Below are 9,033 nucleotides of genomic sequence, written 5' to 3' on the forward strand. Positions count from 1 at the left end.
TTCAGATTCAAAGTTTGAGGTATGGCTGTGTGTTACGTTGAAGAACAAATTGTCCAATTATCTACAAGTAATGTTTACTCAAATTAAAAAACCCCATCATAAAAACCCACTGGAAATTCCCAAGGGAAACCATGGCAAATTGGCCTTCTGGGCTGTCCTACAAATTGATGTCATGGCTGAACAGCTCTATAGACCTTATTCAAAGTACAGCAATCTTTGGTTTTAACAAGAATGAAATCAAGGATGTGACAGACTTTTCTGTTCAATGGCACATTTGGCATAAAGCTGTATCAAGATCTCATCTGATTTTCCACAACTCAGGTTATTTTATTTTTTCTACTGAATGTTCTTAGAAAGTTATTTGTTCAATATTTTGTCCGTGGGACGATCCAAAGACACTTTAAACTGCAGTTCAGCCCATTGAAGAGACTGTACTTCCATCCCGCAAATGCTTGTTGTCATTTGCCATCAAAACTCAAAGAAAGCACTGCTGTGAATAAGGTCTTTCGCCTGGTCAGTTGACATGCAAATATCTAGCCTAAACTAATCACTTCTTAAAACAGTGACTGCTTATAAGTTATAAAGGTAGCCAGTGTACCGATAACATTCAGTTCAATTTATCTGGATAATAAATACATAGATAAAATGTATCTAGTGTTTATTATATTATATTCTTACCAATGGCAAGCAGCATAAACAAACTGCATTGTTGATTGGCTTTGTATACATGACTGGTGGTACTAATGCAAGCGTCCCCAAAATTTTATTCAAGACATTTCAAATAAAACTTTCAGCAATCAATGTCTGAAACCAACATGACCTTCAGAAGCATTACTCCTGATGCTAATGGTTCCTTGATGAGCAAATTATCACTTTTGCAATTCCATTGGTGCGATTAGTATAAAAATGTAACTTAAATGCAGATGCATTTAAACGGCTAAAGCTTACTGTAATTTTGTTTCCAGTCTCAGACAATGTTAGAAATGTTTTAATCTTGAAACACCAGAGCTTGCCGTTCCAATTCTGTGTTTTAAAACACAAAAGGTGAAGATTTCGTCTGGTCCCTAATGTGGTAACTAAAGTCAGTTTATTCAAGTCAGTCACCTCAGTGGCCATCTTAGTGTGCCAGTGGCCAGCTATATTCTAGTTAAAAGTACCCAGTGCTCCAATCTACTTGAATGAGAAAAGGCAGATGTTTGTTTGCCGTCTTCAGAGAAAAAAAAAATAATGTGTATTGACAGTAGTAGCCACTTTCACAATGCTGCTTTTTGTACACTGGTACGCAAGTCAACTCAACATACACAGCACTGAGGTTTTACAAGCTGTTCGAAAACTTGTGCATGAAAATAGTGCAATAAAGATTTAATAGTGCAATCTCCAGAAAACATGAAGATTAGATGTGACCTACATCTTTATCCAGTGAATGTCACCTATCCCTCAGAGCCTCATTGTCATTTCAGTCTAAACTTAAATGATACCCAAAATTGATAACTCATCATTTACTCACCCTCATGCCCTCTAAGAGGTGTATGACTTTCTTCTGCAAAACACAAAAGATTTTTTATAAGAATGTATCCAACAGTGCAGAAGCAATGCAAGTGAATGGTGGCCAAAACTTTGAAACTCCAAAAAGCAGATAAAAAGGCAGCATTAAAGTAATCCATCAGATATAATCTATGCCACTTGAAACAAACCAATCGGTTTTAGGTGAGAACAAACCAAAATGTAACTCATTTTTCATTATAAGTCTCAACATCAGCAGTCCCACTGGCAATCATGATTTCAAACTCTATTACACTTCCTATCGCCAGCTAGCCCTCTGCACATGTCAAGCACTAGGATGTGTAATCAAGCTTGAAATAGTGATCGTTCCTAGATACTGCAATGGCAAGACGTACAGTGAAAAAGGAGTTACATTTTGGTCTGCTCTCACCCAAACCCAACTGGATAGCTTCAGGTGACATTGATTAAACTACTAGAGTCTTATGAACTACTTTAATACTGCCTTTTCTACTTTTTGGACCTTCCAAGTTCTGACCACCATTCACTTGCATTGAAATGACCTACATAGCGGAGATATTATTCTAAAAATGTGTTCCACAGAAGAAAGTCAAACACATCTGGGATGGACTACACAAACCCATTTCCACCACCATTTTGAGTGAGCAAATGAAAAATTCATTTTCTTTTCTAGACGCTGGAAAAACAGGTTCACGGAGACAAAACGTTATCAAGACAGAAAAAAAAGGGCGTGCATGACGCTATCCTTTGACCAAACATGTTTTGCACAAAGAAAAAGCACAATAATCCTTTCCTCCAGAGAGAATGTCTGAGCATAGGCTTATTCGCAGAATCACTGGATGGACCCGCAAAAGTTCGCCATGCTCAATTTGATCTACTCAGTGTACAAGACTCCCACAGACCTGAAGCACGTGCATCAGAGAGGAACTCTTGGCGGCAGCCGGGCTGTCCACGCACGAGACCATCAAACCTGTGAGCCTGAGCGTCAGAGTTTTTGGACGCACCTACGGGCCACTTCCTGTAATGTACTGAAAGCTTAAGATAAAAACAGTACAAATCCCGTACAGAGAGCCACGGAACGTTAGGGTTAGCAGAAGTACTCTAAACTTTCTCTGCCCGGTGAGGGTTTATATAGTGTTGCTTATGTCATAATTGTTGGACCGCACCCACTGTGCTCCTATTGGCTGGTTTAACTGCCACAAGTCTCCAGCCTGGTTGTTTTAGTCTATTTAGACATTAACAACATAATTACAATTTATTTATTCTAATAACAGTTCCTAAAACTCCAAGAATCAATTAAGGGAAGTTTTCAGGGACACCACAATACTACTACTAAAAAAATAAAAACATAAAACATAAAAAATTAAGTTTCGTTACTTTTTTTAAATTATACTTCAGAAGAAAAAAAGGCCCACCTCTCGTATTTATAAATAAATTATTTATGCAATTACTAAATTATGTTCAATCAGTTGTATTAACAGACATTTTGTCTGTTTGTCCTAGAATGAAATGGCTCAAATAATGTGGCAGGACCAAAAAGGTTGTTTTCATGTTTTTGTTTGTATTATAATAAGAACATTTTAATGATTGTGTCAATATATTTTGTTCAGTTTGCTTTCAGTTTGGCAGGAGAATCTTGTGTCCACTAGATGGCAGTAGCCACACACCAGCTGTCTCATCAAACTGTCTTTGTGTTAGATTTACCATTCACTGTGTTGCAGAGTACATGCCCTCTGCTTTACTTCAGTAATATTGAGAAGTCCACCACGTGATATCATCCAAACGACTAGACACCACCAAAAATGCCAACACACATTTTCAGATTATATTTCTGTACAGATAGCATAATAATTCCGATATTCTTATGCATTCAAGTTTTTAACATATTAGGTCTTGTTTACATAAGTTACTAATATTGCATATACTGTTCATATGTACCAGACTGATAAAGCCAGCACATTAGCTCAACCGTTATCTTAATGATTTTAGCATATCACTCTATTTTAGAGCAATGCTTTTATTCAGGTGCTGAGGCGGTGTTAATTGGTGGGAAGGTGAGCTGGGTACAATGCAGGCAAACAGCAGATTCTGGGCCAGTGACAGTGAGTCAGCACCACAGTAGATAGGGAGGCAGAGAGAGAGAGAGAGAGAAAGGGGGGAGTAAAGTTCTACATCATGTGCCAAAAGCTGCAAGCAACCAAAATGAAACATGCATTTAACACAATTATTTTTTATTGAGCTAGCAATACATTTGTTTGCATATGCATATATGCAACTTCTGCAAGTGTTACACCTGGACACATTGCACCATGATGCAATATGCTGTTGGGTTAACATAGAGCAGGCTGAAAGGCCCTTGGGTCGTGCCATGAATGTAATATACTGTATAAACATTAAGTGTTATTTTCTATATGTACCTTTTTTACAATCGCCTTGATATACTGTAGTAATATACTGTATTGAATGTGATAACTTTTTGCAGAAATGGATCAGTTTATTTTGCAGTTGACATTAATAAATTCTGTGAAAGTATTTTTCATTGTTAGTTCATGTTATCTACTGAGTTCACTAATGTTAACATATGCAACCTTCTTGTCAAGTGTTACCAGCAATGGTAACTGAGTATTTTTTCTGATGCCAGTACTGATATAGATGCCAAATGAGTGAGAAATTCTTTACAACAGGCAGCTCTCTTGCAGGAGCTCACCCACACAGACACACACACCTCCACTCACTCACTCACTCACGCAGGCGCCCTAAACTGCAGAAGCTGCTGGGAGCTGCTGAGCCATTCTGACCTGACTGTTCTTGACTGATCTTGAGAGAAGAATGGAGAGGGAGAGGGAGAGAGAGAGCACCGACACAAAATTCCTCACTTTTCATGCTGTGCTTCTCCAAAAAATGAAAAACTTGAGTCATTTGTCATCTTCAAACTCTCTGGAAGTAACAGAGACATGAAGGAAACTCTGAAGCATACTCAACTAGTGTGTTTCTGTGCAATAACTTAATAGTTTTTTTATTTTTATTTTTTTTATTGATCAAAGCCAGTTCTTGCATAAAGAGAATAACATGATTCTTTCCTTAAATGCAAACTCGGCTCTTTTGTCATCTTCAAATTTTTTCGAAACAACAGCAAAGCATGTGGGAAACTCAGAAACACACTCAAACTACTCAGCTAATGTTTTTTAACTTGATATTTTCAGAATGAAATACTAATGACAATAATCTGAACATAAAGTAATAACCTTGCATAAAAATAATAAAATTATCCTTTCTCGAACATGAACTGTCTTGACATCAGAATCAAGGGCATTTTAAATTTGTAAATTGTCTAAAATCAGCTGAGAGGTAAAGCTGATGATGTGATACCTAAGAAGAGTGACTTTCACCATGCCAACAATGTCACAACCTGAGCATGTAGATCATATGATGCAGTGGAGGAGTCTTACTGAACATGAGAGTGAGGGGAAAATAAATTGGCTGGTTAACATTGACAAAGGTGAAAATAAGAATCTCATATAGGTATTTTAATGTGTGTCATATATTATATATATATATATATATATATATATATATATATATATATATATATATATATATAATAATTCAGATAATTAAAACACATTTAGCCTACATTGTTGTGGCAGATGAGTAAAGTACTGTTTAGTCAATATGGTCAGAAGGCATGATTAACTGCATTCATTATTTAACAGTTGTTTTTTATATAATTAATAATACTGAATTCTATGCAAAAAAATTACATATATTATATAAATGGCAGTAAGAAACTTTGCAACACTGACAACAAAGAATGTATTAATGTTATTAAAGATATTTTTGTAAATGGAGTCCTTTTCTTATAAACCTTAATTTAGTGATTGTATTACTCCAATTTATACTCACTATTTTGTATGTGTGTGTGTTTCTACAGTACATGGAAGTATCTGTGTTTCCCATCTGTGTTACTAGTCACTTTACATTACCTTGCATGTTTACCAGACATAACAATGAATAACACATGGAGGACATCACGGCACTTCTGCAAACTGACATTATCACATTACCAAAACCGATGATAAACCTGTGTTAAATGGAACTTAAACGACAGTCTGAGCTGTATTATGTATATATGCTGATTGATGATGATCCAAATTCTCCTCCTGTCCTCACTGCCGCAGGCTGACACAGCTGCAAGGAGAGATCTGTATTCTGGGAACAGTGAGGTCAACCACTGCTCAGCCAATGCAAGTTATTAAAAGCATGTACAGACTGATAGACAGAGCATTAGCAGCACAAGTACACATTGTATTGACTGATACACATGCTGTATATGCATGTGGATAACATTACCACAACCTAATTGGCAAAACATATTACAGAACAATTGTTTTTCAATGTTGTTTTGTATACAATATCTATAAAAACAAACAAACAAAAAACAACTCAAAATTACATTAGGGAAATATATTGCAAACATACAGGTATATTGTAAAATATGTTAATATATTTATTTTTGTATATATTTAAACCCAAATATTGTCTAAAATATATATTTAAAAAATAATAAAACTTTCTCTTGCCCCTGTAGTAGCCTATATTTGATTAAAATATTTTTAAATATGAAGGGTTAAACAATACATAATATAATATAAAATATATATAATATAAAATATATTTCTGTCATCTATGCTGTTTACCATATGTATTTACAATACATTTTATTTCATTATTTATTAATTTTGCCATATAGGGACTGTAGGACTTCTAGACGCCCCCTTTCTCCTCAAAGTGTATGTATGTAACAGTAACACATGTGTCTCCAGGGCAATTACCCATCCATATGGTAGCATCAACTTTTTACTGGACCTTGGTTTGACAAAAAGCCGTGTGCATAGTTTACATAAGATGGACGAATTGATGGACATGCCTTTAATTATTAAGCACGGCTGACGGCAGCATTACAGAGACAATGCAAAGAGGAAGAAACCCATAAAGTGAGCCAAAGGAAAGGCATAGACTGAATGAATGGATAGGTGGATATATAGATTGATTCATGCATAAATATTTGCATTAAGCAGCTCAATGTGACCGGAGCAGCAAAGTGAGAGGTAAGAAAATCGCTTGATCAGGTAATCAGAACACAACACACACAAGAACAATCCCATCTGTTTCAGATGATCTCACCACCTCCATTCAAACCTGCAGTATTCAAAGCTTTCCAAAGATATAGAACACATTTAAAATGAATTCTATTGGTCATGATCACAGTAATGTAATAAACATTTCTGACTTGCATTCAGATGCAGGGATGCATGATGACAACAGGATTTGCTTGATTCATCTGTATTGAGTTGGTGCAGGGTGAGTTTTCATCTTTAAGGGAGTGACTGGCAGCAGGAAGTGTGTGCCAGAGGCCTGACTAAGGGAAAAACAAAATCCCATTAGACTGACTTTACATCAGATTTATGAGTATTTATATCTGTGTTTGCCCCAGGTTTAGCTGACATTAGGGACCAGCCAATGGTTCCCACAAAGAAAAACAGCTTAATTAACATAGTAACTAGCTCATATCATAATGAAACTCTAAAAACTTGAAAAGGGTTAGGTTTAAGGGCATGGTAGGGCTAAGGAATAGAAAGTAAAATTCAAATAAATAATAATATAAAATAATAAAAGAAGTAATAATAGTAATAATAATAATAATAATAATTATTATTAGTAGTAGTAGTAGTAGTAGTAGTATAAACAATAATAATAAAAAATATAATAATAATAATAATAATAATAATAACAATAACAATTATTCTGTTAAATTATAATTATTTCATACTGTTAGAGAGAGTAGGTCTTGAGGTTCCTCATAAAATTGAGGTCTACTTTTACCCATGAATATAAAGTTAAGAGGTTATAAATATTTTGTTCAGAATATTCAGAAAAATGTTTGCTGTAATTTATTATATTATATTACATTATAGTATAGTATAGTATAGTATATATAAATACATTAATAACAATAATAATAATTATCATTATTATCATTGTTGTTGTTATTTAGTGATTCGTTCATTGATTAATTTTAAATGGCACAGAGGAATCCAGCAACAAATGCAGTGAAAACCTTTACTAGACTAAAAATGAATAACATTAACCAATGCATTTTGGCATTTCTGCATTTTAAAAATATTCAAATTATTATATGTCTTAATAATTTTTCCTACTGGCTACTAATTAAATAGTACAGAATACTAAAACATTTAATGTTTTAATACCCAGTTTGGCCAGGAAAGTCAGAACTGCATATTTATTCTCCAAAATATTCAAGGACACTGACTTGGCACTCAAGCCAAAAACATTGACTAACCCCAGATAACATGTTACTCAGGGCCTCAATTAGGGCGGTCTGTTTTTGTGACTGAGAAATCCTCAATCAGATGCAGGCAGATTATACAGACTGAAGCTGCTGTTAATTGCAAGGCAGAATGTTCAGCTACATCATCGTGCAGCCTGATCACTGGAAAATCCAGGTAATTTAAACATTATGACCATATAAAAAAATGCTGTAAAAGTAATCAGAGAAACAATAGCAAAAAAGTTCACTCTTATCCATGGTAAAACACATCCAGTGGAGTTCAGAAGTCTGGGTCTACATTAAAAATCTGGGATTCAAAAATTGATAAAAAAAAATTAATAATAATAATAATAAATAAACAGAAAGTTTTAAGATTTTGGATTAGGATTCAAGGCAAAGAACCATTTTATTGTAAATTGAATAATAAATATTTCGGATTTTGCAATATTTCTAGGTCACTAATCAGATTTGTGACATTGACCATGTCAGCTTCTTTGAACTCATTTTTGAACTCCACTGTTTGTGGTTGTTCAGACAGGCCACGGCAGGAATGAGACACAGGAGCCGACAGCTTACTGCCTTCCCCAGTCTCTCTCTGTCTCTCAGCCTCAGGATTTGCACTGGGCCTGTCGCCAGCTCACCCCACCCCAGCTCCAGCCTGCAGAGGACTACTGCAGCTCCAGAGGGCAATGCAGAGTATGAGCGATCAAGGGTACTTCAAGCACAAGAATACCAATATCGCGTTTTGAATTTTGTGAGTTGTGGCGCAAAAGATTCAAGAAATTAAAATGTCTCTGTTGTGTGTGTATAAATGAAAGAGAGAGGTACAGTAGATATTTTGGGAAGCAGAAAATAGAGATCTTGTTGATTATGTAAACTGCACATTTTGTTGGTCATGTTTGTTTAGAGTACAAGATGACTTGGGGCTTTCGGTTACAATACACAAAACCACATTGTCCGCACCATAAAATATCCTCATTATTTCTTAATTAAATAACAGTTTTCTTCCACTGTATTTCGGGACATGGTATTAAAAGTCACTTTTGAATTGAGGACAAAGTGTCCAATATACAGTTCTATCCTGTCTATGGGTAACTGACATTTAAGGAATGTTCCAGGAATGTTCAGTTTCAAACTAAGTGAAGCTCAATCCACAGCATTTG

The sequence above is a fragment of the Myxocyprinus asiaticus genome, chromosome 48 (genome assembly GCF_019703515.2).
Source record: "Myxocyprinus asiaticus isolate MX2 ecotype Aquarium Trade chromosome 48, UBuf_Myxa_2, whole genome shotgun sequence".
Classification (NCBI taxonomy): Eukaryota; Metazoa; Chordata; class Actinopteri; order Cypriniformes; family Catostomidae; genus Myxocyprinus; species Myxocyprinus asiaticus.